We start from the raw sequence: 11,764 nt of genomic DNA, 5'->3' as shown, positions 1-11,764 counted from the left end.
CTATCTGTCACACATTTTATGCTTTTGGGAAAAGGACCATAAGTGTTTGCTGCTGCATGTTGTTCTCTTTTTGAGCCACTAATGGCCTTAGAAATGATAATAACGGTCATTCTTCCCTCCAATGTTGTAGGTAGATACACCACTGTTCGTTTGAAACTGTGATGGTTTATTTATGAAAAATTACATTACCGAATATATGCGTTCTGACGGCGCAGTTAAAATGCCTAACTCCTTGTACAGGTACGTGCTTGGCGCCCGTCAGAGAACACCACGGATTATTCTTACTGTGCACTTTCCTGTAATCAGTACTTTCTAAGCAACGAGTTACACCAGGAAATCACCCCGTATGACATTACTGAGTGGAAATACGCAAGATTTGTCAGGAAGTTGATACTTTTGTTTCCAAGATTAGAAATTATACGAAGAGCAAAGTAAAAAAGGCACTCCGTCTTCAGGCCACGAATGGCCTACCGGGACCATCCGACCGCCGGGTCATCCTCAGGGAGGGTGCGGTTAGGAGGGGCGAGGGGTCAGCATACCGCTCTCCCGGTCGTTATGATGGTATTCTTGACCGAAGCCACTACTATTCGGTCGAGTAGCTCCTCAATTAGATCACGAGGCTGGGTGCACCCGAAATATGGCAACAGCGCATAGCGGCCTGGATGGTCACCCATCCAAGTGCCGACTACGTCCGACAGCGCTTAACTTCGGTGATCTCACGGGAACCGGTGTAACCACTGCGGCAAGGCCGTTGCCGAAGAGCAAAGTTGTTGTTGTTGTGGTCTTCAGTCCTGAGACAGGTTTCATGCATCTCTCCATGCTACTCTATCCTGTGCAAGCTTCTTCATCTCCCAGAACCTACTGCAACATACATCCTTCTGAATCTGCTTAGTGTATTCATCTCTTGGTCTCCCTCTACGATTTCTACCCTCCAAGCTGCCTTCCAACGCTAAATTTGCGATATCTTGATGCCTCAGAACATGTCCTACCAACTGGTCCCTTCTTCTTGTCAAGTTGTGCCACAAACTCCATTTCTCCCCAATTCTATTCAATACCTCTTCATTAGTTATGTGATCTACCCACCTAATCTTCAGCATTCTTCTGTAGCACCACATTTCGAAACCTTCTATTCTCTTCTTGTCCAAACTATTTATCATCCATGTTTCACTTCCATACAAAGCTACACTCCATACAAATACTTTCAGAAACGACTTCCTGACACTTAAATCTATACTCGATGTTAACAAATTTCTCTTCTTCAGAAACGCTTTCCTTGCCATTGCCAGTCTACATTTTATATCCTCTCTACTTCGACCATCATCAGTTATTTTGCTCCCCAAATAGCAGAACTCCCTCACTACTTTAAGTGTCTCATTTCCTAATCTAATTCCCTCAGCATCACCCGACTTAATTCGACTACATTCCATTATCTTCATTTTTCTTTTGTTGATGTTCATCTTACATCCTCCTTTCAAGGCTCTGTCCATTCCGTTCAACTGCTCTTCCAAGTCCTTAGCTGTCTCTGACAGAATTACAATGTCATAGGCTAACCTCAAAGTTTTTATTTCTTCTCCATGGATTTTAATACCGACTCCGAATTTTTCTTTTGTTTCTTTTATTGATTGCTCAATATACAGATTGAATAACATCGGGGATAGGCTACAACCCTGTCTCACTCCCTTCCCAACCACTGCTTCCCTTTCATGTCCCTCAACTCTTATAACTGCCATCTGGTTTCTGTACAAATTGTAAATAGCCTTTCGCTCCCTGTATTTTACCCCTGCCACCTTTACAATTTTAAAGAGAGTATTCCAGTCAACATTGTCAAAAGCTTTCTCTAAGTCTACAAATGCTAGAAATGTAGGTTTACCTTTCCTTAATCTATTTTCTAAGATAAGTCGTAGGGTCAGTATTGCCTCACGTTCCAACATTATTGCGGAATCCAAACTGATCTTCGCCGAGGTCGGCTTCTACCAGTTTTTCCATTCGTCTGTAAAGAATTCGCGTTAGTATTTTGCAGCTGTGACTTATTAAACTGATAGTTCGGTAATTTTCACATCTGTCAACAGCCGCTTTCTTTGGGAATTGAATTACTATTTTCTTCGTGAAGTCTGAGCGTATTTCACCTGTCTCATACATCTTGCTCACCAGATGGTAGAGTTTTGTCAGGACTGGCTCTCCCAAGGCCGTCAGTAGTTCCAATGGAATGTTGTCTACTCCAGGGGCCTTGTTTCGACTTAGGTCTTTCAGTGTTCTGTCAAACTCTTCACGCAGTATCATATCTCCCATTTCATCCTCATCAACATCCTCTTCCATTTCCATAATATTGTCCTCAAGTACATCGCCCTTGTATAGACCCTCTATATACTCCTTCCACCTTTCTGATTTGCCTTCTTTGCTTAGAACTGGGTTTCCATCTGAGCTCTTTATATTCATACAAGTGGCTCTCTTTTCTCCAAAGGCCTCTTTAATTTTCCTGTAGGTAGCATCTATCTTACTCCTAGTGAGATAAGCCTCTAGATCCTTACATTTGTCCTCTATCCATTCCTGCGTAGCCACTTTGAACTTCCTGTCGATCTCATTTTTGAGACGTTTGTATTCCTTTTTGCCTGCTTCATTTACTGCATTCTTATATTTTCTCCTTTCATCAATTAAGTTCAATGTTTCTTCTGTTACCCAAGGATTTCTACTAGCCCTCGTCTTTTTACGTACTTGATCCTCTGCTGCCTTCACTACTTCATCCCTCAGAGCTACCCATTCTTCTTCTACTGTATTTCTTTCCCCCATTCCTGTCGATTGTTCCCTTATGCTCTCCCTGAAACTCTGTACAACCTCTGGTTTAGTCAGTTTATCCAGGTCCCATCTCCTTAAATTCCCACCCTTTTGCAGTTTCTTCAGTTTAAATCTATAGTTCATAACCAATAGATTTTGATCAGAGTGCACATCTGCCCCTGGAAATGTCTCACAATTTAAAACCTGGTTCCTAAATCTCTGTCTTATCTTTATGTAATCTATCTTATACCTTCTAGTATCTCCAGGATTCTTCCATGTATACAACCTTCTTTTATGTTTCTTGAACCAAGTTATGCTCTGTGCAAAATTCTACAGACGGCTTCCTCTTTCATTTCTCTCCCCCAATCCATATTCACCCACTATGTTTCCTTCTCTCCCTTTTCCTACTCTCGAATCCCAGTCACCCATGACTATTAAATTTTCGTCTCTCTTCACTATCTTAATAATTTCTTTTATCTCATCATACACTTCATCAATTTCTTCACCATCTGCAGAGCTAGTTGGCATATAAACTTGTACTACTGTAGTAGGCATGGGCTTCGTGGCTATCTTGTCCACAATAATGCGTTCACTATGCTGTTGGTAGTAGTTTACCCGCACTCCTATTTTTTTATTCATTATTTAAACCTACTCCTGCATTACCCCTATTTGATTTTGTATTTATAACCCTGTATTCACCTGACCAAAAGTCTTGTTCCTCCTGCCACCGAACTTCACTAATTCCCACTATATCTAACTTCAACCTATCCATCTCCTTTTTTACATTTTCTAAGCTACCTGCCCGATTAAGGGATCTGACATTCCACGCTCCGATCCGTAGAACGCCAGTTTTCTTTCGCCTGATAACGACGTCCTCCTGAGTAGTCCCCGCCCGGAGATCCGAATGGGGGACTATTTTACCTTCGGAATAACCAAAACAGCCTTGCTGTGCTGGTACTGCGAACGGCTGAAAGCAAGGGGAAACTACAGCCGTAATTTTTCCCGAGGGCATGCAGCTTTACTGTATGGTTAAATGATGATGGAGTCCTCTTGGGTAAAATATTCCGGAAGTAAAATAGTCCCCCATTTGGATCTCCGGGCAGGGACTACTCAGGAGGACGTTGTTATCAGGAGAAAGAAAATTCGCGTTCTATGGGTTGGAGCGTGGAATATCAGATCCCTTATTCGGGCAGGTAGGTTAGAAAATTTAAAAAGGGAAATGGATAGGTTAAAGTTATATAGTGGGAATTAGTGAAGTTCGGTGGCAGGATGAACAAGCCTTTTGGTCAGGTGAATACAGGGTTATAAATACAAAATCAAATAGGGGTAATGCAGGAGTAGTTTAGTAATGAATAAAAAAGTAGGAATGCGGGTAAGCTACTACAAACAACATAGTGAACGCATTATTGTGACAAAGATAGATACGAAGCCCATGCCTACCACAGTAGTACAAGTTCATATGCCAACTAGCTCCACAGATGACGAAGAGATTGGTGAAATGTATGATGAGATAAAAGAAATTATTTAGATAGTGAAGGGAGCCGAACATTTATTAGTCATGGGTGACTGGAATTGGACAGTAGGAAAAGGAAGATAAGGAAACGTAGTAGGGGATTATGGAAAGGGGTTAAGGAATGAAACAGGAAGACGCCTGGTAGACTTTTGCACAGAGCGTAACCTAATCATAGCTAACACTTCGTTCAGGAATCATAAAAGAAGGTTGTATACGTGGAAGAAGCCTGGAGATACTGAAAGGTGTCAGATAGATTATATAATGGTAAGACAGAGATTCAGGAACCAGGTTTTAAACTGTAAGACATTTCCAGGGGCTGATGTGGGCTCTGAGCACAATCTATTGGTTATGACCTGTAGATTAAAACTGAAGAATCTGCAAAAAGGTGGGAATTTGAGGAGATGGGACCTGGATAAATTGAAAGAACCAGAGGTTGTAGAGAGTTTCAGGGAGAGCATTAGGGAACGATTGACAAGAATGGGGAAAGAAATACAGTAGAATAAGAATGGGTAGCTTTGAGGGATGAAATAGTGAAAGCAGCAGCGTGTAACCTCCCCCTCACTTATCGACCTTAATGACAGTGAAAAATTAAACTGCGTGCACCTAATGGAAATTTGGGAAAAGCAATCGTCACCGAAGTTAATTTGTTGGTAAAGAGGGAGGAAAGGGTTACATCTAAATGAAAGGAAAAATGCAAATGAAATTGGTGGAAATTAATTTAGAAAAGGGGTAAAGTTAATAAAGAAAGTAAATGTGCGGTCGTTACGTTAACAATTAACTGGCGTTAATTAGATATTTGAGATTTGTGGAAAATTACGGTCGCCAGTCCTAAGGACAACTACTATAATAACTGAAAAAGAAAGGTTGTTGCACATATAAGTAGCACTAAAAGCGTGGCAACTGAAGATTGTCACGTGTTGTGTGAAAACTGAATGTTTGTCAGAAGTAATAAATTTCGCTACACTCTCTCTTCATTTAGCAAAAGAATTAATAAAACTGGAAAACTGAAAGTTAATTTAGTGACTGAAATTAATAGTGAACTTTGTTTCTGAAGCACTACGAAATTCAATAAAATAAGGTTGGTCTTGGGCTGCCTCAACAATCATTTCAAAAGCTACTTGAATCTACGCAATTTAGAAATAAGAGATTTAACTTTGAACTTGAATTCAATGATACCGAATAATTAACAATAGTAAAATTTAGTACGTACCACGCTGAGCTGTAGTCATAGGTAAGCCAAAATATGGTACAAAAATCTAAATATTGTAGCCAGCTATGAACACTTTAACTGAACTTTGAAATTAAAGCAGTGAAATGGAATGATATTACTTTAATGCTGGCGTTTGAATTTCAACGACACTCGGGTTCATTCCGGAAAAGGAAGGGACCCTGCTTCGTAATGCAATTGGGACAATGAGCAACAAAGGTTCATGCTACGTTGCTGTACTTTTGTGATTTGAACAGTTTGAAAAGCTGAGGTCTGCCATACAGTTCTAAAACTTTACGTGCTGCCAGTCTTCCTTATTGGTTGATTGAAGGTTTGCAGTCGTCGATCGAGGAGGTGGCGACAGTCGCTCATTGTTTGCCGTCGCTGTTGCAGAAGCTGGATGTTGGCGCACCTTCTTCTCGACACGGTCACCAGGCGAAACGGGCTCTTGATGTGCGCCAGCTAATGCTTCCCGTCCGCGACACCGTGTCAGAAACTATTATAGCAAGTCGAGCGCATTTACATGCTGCCAAACCCCGAAAGCGCGGCAACTCGCGGGAGCGTCACACAACACACCTGCTCCATCGCCCTACTCCAGCCAGATTCTCTCTGCCCGCTCTCCATGCGGCAGAGATAACACTACCAAAGATCCTAAACACTTTGGTTCTCCACATGCCCTATCGATGTAGTCGTTCGATAGCATAGTTTTACCTAGGCAAGACCCAGCGTAAAAATACAAATAGTATTTACAAAACAAACCAATTATACATCGACTTAAATGCATAAGTATATATATATATATATATATATATATATATATATATATATATATATATACACTCCTGGAAATTGAAATAAGAACACCGTGAATTCTTTGTCCCAGGAAGGGGAAACTTTATTGACACATTCCTGGGGTCAGATACATCACATGATCACACTGACAGAACCACAGGCACATAGACACAGGCAACAGAGCATGCACAATGTCGGCACTAGTACAGTGTATACCCACCTTTCGCAGCAATGCAGGCTGCTATTCTCCCATGGAGACGATCGTAGAGATGCTGGATGTAGTCCTGTGGAACGGCTTGCCATGCCATTTCCACCTGGCGCCTCAGTTGGACCAGCGTTCGTGCTGGACGTGCAGACCGCGTAAGACGACGCTTCATCCAGTCCCAAACATGCTCAATGGGGGACAGATCCGGAGATCTTGCTGGCCAGGGTAGTTGACTTACACCTTCTAGAGCACGTTGGGTGGCACGGGATACATGCGGACGTGCGTTGTCCTGTTGGAACAGCAAGTTCCCTTGCCGGTCTAGGAATGGTAGAACGATGGGTTCGATGACGGTTTGGATGTACCGTGCACTATTCAGTGTCCCCTCGACGATCACCAGTGGTGTACGGCCAGTGTAGGAGATCGCTCCCCACACCATGATGCCGGGTGTTGGCCCTGTGTGCCTCGGTCGTATGCAGTCCTGATTGTGGCGCTCACCTGCACGGCGCCAAACACGCATACGACCATCATTGGCACCAAGGCGGAAGCGACTCTCATCGCTTAAGACGACACGTCTCCATTCGTCCCTCCATTCACGCCTGTCGCGACACCACTGGAGGCGGGCTGCACGATGTTGGGGCGTGAGCGGAAGACGGCCTAACGGTGTGTGGGACCGTAGCCCAGCTTCATGGAGACGGTTGCGAATGGTCCTCGCCGATACCCCAGGAGCAACAGTGTCCCTAATTTGCTGGGAAGTGGCGGTGCGGTCCCCTACGTCACTGCGTAGGATCCTACGGTCTTGGCGTGCATCCGTGCGTCGCTGCGGTCCGGTCCCAGGTCGACGGGCACGTGCACCTTCCGCCGACCACTGGCGACAACATCGATGTACTGTGGAGACCTCACGCCCCACGTGTTGAGCAATTCGGCGGTACGTCCACCCGGCCTCCCGCATGCCCACTATACGCCCTCGCTCAAAGTCCGTCAACTGCACATACGGTTCACGTCCACGCTGTCGCGGCATGCTACCAGTGTTAAAGACTGCGATGGAGCTCCGTATGCCACGGCAAACTGGCTGACACTGACGGCGGCGGTGCACAAATGCTGCGCAGCTAGCGCCATTCGACGGCCAACACCGCGGTTCCTGGTGTGTCCGCTGTGCCGTGCGTGTGATCATTGCTTGTACAGCCCTCTCGCAGTGTCCGGAGCAAGTATGGTGGGTCTGACACACCGGTGTCAATGTGTTCTTTTTTCCATTTCCAGGAGTGTATATATACAAACAGTAAAACAATTACAATATATAAAGACACAGAAATGTCATATCTTCGGGTAACAAAATAAGGAAAAAAATTTATAGTACAACAGATGGAAATAGGAGGATATGCATTTCCGGCGTTACAAGCGGATCAATTAGTTAAAAAGACGAGGGCTAATAGAAATCCTTGGGTAACAGAAGAGATATTGAATTTAATTGATGAAAGGAGAAAATACAAAAATTCAGTAAATGAAGCAGGCAAAAAGGAATACAAACGTCTCAAAAATAGGATCGACAGGAAGTTCAAAGTGGCTACGCAGGAATGGATAGAGGACAAATGTAAGGATCTAGAAGGATGTATCACTAGGAGTAAGATAGATAGTGCCTACAGGAAGATTAAAGAGACCTTTGGAAAAAAAACAACCACTTGCATGAATATCAAGAGCTCAAATGGAAACCCAGTTCTAAGCAAAGAAGGGAAAGCAGCAGGGTGGAAGGAGTTTATAGAGGGTCTATACAGGGGCGATGTTCGTGAGGATAATATTATGGAAATGGAAGAGGATGTAGATGAAGATGAAATGGGAGATATGATGCTGCGTGAGGAGTTTGACAGAGCACTGAAAGACCTAAGTCAAAACTAGGGTCCAGGAGTAGACAACATTCCATTAGAACTACTGATAGCCTTGGGAGAGCCAGTCCTGACAAACCTTTACCATCTGGAGAGCAAGATGTATGAGACAGGCGAAATACCCTCAGGCTTTAAGAAGAATATAATAATTCCAATCCCAAAGAAAGCAGGTGTTGACAGATGTGGAATTTGCCGAACTATCAGTTTAATAAGCCACGGCTGCAAAATACTAACACGAATTCTTTACAGACGAATGGAAAAACTGGTAGAAGCCGACCTCGGGGAAGATCAGTTTGGATTCCGTAAAAATATTGGAACACGTGAGGCAATACTGACCCTACGACTTATCTCAGAAGCTAGATTAAGAAAAGGCAAACCTACGTTTCTAGCATTTGTAGACTTAGAGAAAGCTTTTGACAATGTTGACTGGAAAACTCTCTTTCAAATCCTGAAGGTGGCAGGGGTAAAATACAGGGAGCGAAAGGCTACTGACAATTTGTAAAGAAACTGGATGACAGTTATAAGAGTCGAGGGGCATGAAAGGGAAGCAGTGGTCACGAAGGGAGTGAGACAGGGTTGTAGCCTCTCCCCGATGTTATTCAATCTGTATATTGAGCAAGCAGTAAAGGAAACAAAAGAAAAATTCGGAGTAGGAATTAATATCCATGGAGAAGAAATAAAAACTTTGAGGTTAGCCTATGACATTGTAATTCTGTCAGAGACAGCAAAGGACCTGGAAGAGCAGTTGAACGGAATGGACAGTGTCCTGAAAGGAGGATATAAGATGAACAACAACAAAAGCAAAACGAGGATAACGGAATGTAGTCGAATTAAATCGGGTGATGCTGCGGGAATTAGATTAGGAAATGAGACACTTAAAGTAGTGAAGGAGTTTTGCTACTTGGGGAGCAAAATAACTGATGAAGGTCGAAGTAGAGAGGATATAAAATGTAGACTGGCAATAGCAAGGAAGCGTTTCTGAAGAAGAAAAATTTGTTAACATCGAGTATAGATTTAAGTATCACGAAGTAATTTCTGAAAGTATTTGTATGGATTGTAGCCATGTATGGAAGTGAAACATGGACGATCAATAGTTCGGACAAGAAGAGAATAGAAGCTTTCAAGATGTGGTGCTTCAGAAGATTGCTGAAGATTAGATGGGTAGATAACATAACTAATGATTAGGTATTGAATAGAATTGGGGAGAAGAGGAGTTTGTGGCACAACTTGACCAGAAGAAGGGATCGGTTGGTAGGACATGTTCTGAGGCATCAAGGGATCACAAATTTAGTACTGGAGGGCAGCGTGGAGGGTAAAAATCATAGAGGGAGACCAAGAGATGAATACACTAAGCAGATTCAGAAGGATGTAGGTTGCAGTAAGTACTGGGAGATGAAGAAGCTTGCACAGGATAGAGTAGCATGGAGAGCTGCATCAAACCAGTCTCTGGACTGAAGACCACAACAACAACAAGCCTCCTCACTGACTCCTGCTCATGTGCTATATCATTTCCAGAGAACCAATTAATAATTCTTTGTAAAACATCATTTCCTACCTCTCCTGTTGCTTTTTCTCAAATGTGATTTATTATATCAATAGTATCGTTTGCGCGAAGTACTAATTTTGCTTGTTGAAAGTTAAGTGGAAGATTATTCGCATACATAGGGAATAGGAGTGGACCCAATATTGAACACTGTCGAACCCCCTTCTGTGTTGTTTTTTTCTTCCCCAGTCACAAAAATTCTCTACCTTTCCGACAGTGTCTGAATTATTCAACACAATATTTTGCATTCTGTCTGTTAAGTATGATTCGAATCAGCTGAGCATAGATCGACAAGTTCCATAAAACTTGAATTTTTCAAAGAGAGCACCGTGATCTATACATTCAAACGCCTTCAAAGATCACAAAAAACGCCAACTGGCGATATATTTTATTTAAGACTTTCCTATCTGATGAGAGCTGCATAAACAGCATTCTGTATCGAGCATCATTTCTGGAAACCAAACTATGATGCTAAGTAAACTGTTTCGACTTAAGTATGCGACCACTTTTGAGTACATTATTTTTTCGAATGTTTGGAAAAATATGTCAATAAGTAAAATGGACGACAATTGTTTCAGTCTGTCTTGCCACCTTTCTTATGAAGCGGTTTAAGAATTGCAAATTTTAACCCACCTGTAAAAATTCCCTGTGCCATTGGCACATTGCATGTATCACTAAGGACTTACTTACTGAATTAAAAAAGAATAACTTTTCGGAATTCTGTCTGAAATCCCATCAACCCCGCAAGAGGTTTTGTTTTTTAGAAGTATTTATGACTGTATTAATTTCACTGTAGGATGCTGGAGATACTGCTAGCTGTTTAAAGTTTTGTGGATGACATTTTTGGTATTTTCTGTTGCTTCTTCAGGTGGCCAATTTACTCCTATGTTTGCTGCTCCGTTCAGCAAGTGACTGTTAAAAGTACTTGGAAATTAGAATGAAATTTTCGCTCTACAGCGGAGTGTGCGCTGATATGAAACTTCCTGGAAGATTAAAACTGCGTGCCGGGCCGATACTCGAACTCGGGACCTTTGCCTTTCGCGGGCAAGCGCTCTACCAAATGAACTACCCAAGCACGACTCACGCCCTCTTCCTCACAGCCTTAATTCCGCCAGTACCTCGTCTCCTACGTTCCAAACTTCACAGAAGCTCTCTTGCGAAACTTGCAGAACTAGCACTCCTGGAAGAAAGGATATTGCGGAGACATAGCTTAGCCAGAGCCTTGAGTCGTGCTCAGTTGGTAGAGCACTTGCCCGCGAAAGGCAAAGGTCAAGAGTTCGAGTGTCGGTCCGGCACACAGTTTTAATCTGCCATGAAATTTCATACTTGGAAATTGTCAGTTATCAGTCACCACATTGTCATTTAGTTTAATTCTTACGAAATCTTGCATATTGACTGGTTGAGCTGTCTCCCATTTGACAATGTCCCATATAGTTTTCATCTTATACTATGTACCATATATAAACAAAAACACTGGGGTGACAAAAGTCATGGGATACCTTCTAATATAATGTCGCCTTTCTTTTGCCCGATATAGTGGAGCAACTCGGCGTGGCATGGACTCAACAAATCACTGGAAGTTTTAAGTTATCGTGGCTTTTTCTGTCTGGTTTGAGTATATCGAAGGACAAGCAAATAATAATAATTAATGACAATAGTATGTTATTAGTTTGTACAAACTTTGCGTGCTTGACAATAGTTTTTTGCGTAAGGTCCTTTCATTGTAAATGGGACCGTGAGTGATTTTTCTTTATCGGACTTCGTTGTTTGAATAATTCCTAAGCTTTGGTTCGTACTGGAACTTTTGATATAATTTGTAACCTGGAACCCATAGTCTTGCCAAGACACCGTTTAA

The 11,764-nt window shown here is 42.5% G+C and overlaps 1 pseudogene; it reads right to left on the bottom strand.

The window, feature by feature from the left end:
• Nucleotides 1-638: 638 nt before the first annotated feature.
• Nucleotides 639-756, bottom strand: LOC124607979 (annotated as a pseudogene).
• Nucleotides 757-11,764: the final 11,008 nt, after the last annotated feature.

Source organism: Schistocerca americana, chromosome 3 (genome assembly GCF_021461395.2).
Source record: "Schistocerca americana isolate TAMUIC-IGC-003095 chromosome 3, iqSchAmer2.1, whole genome shotgun sequence".
Taxonomy (NCBI): Eukaryota; Metazoa; Arthropoda; class Insecta; order Orthoptera; family Acrididae; genus Schistocerca; species Schistocerca americana.
The sequence above is the reverse complement of the archived record's forward strand: the minus strand, read 5'-3'. Positions and strand labels throughout refer to the sequence as shown.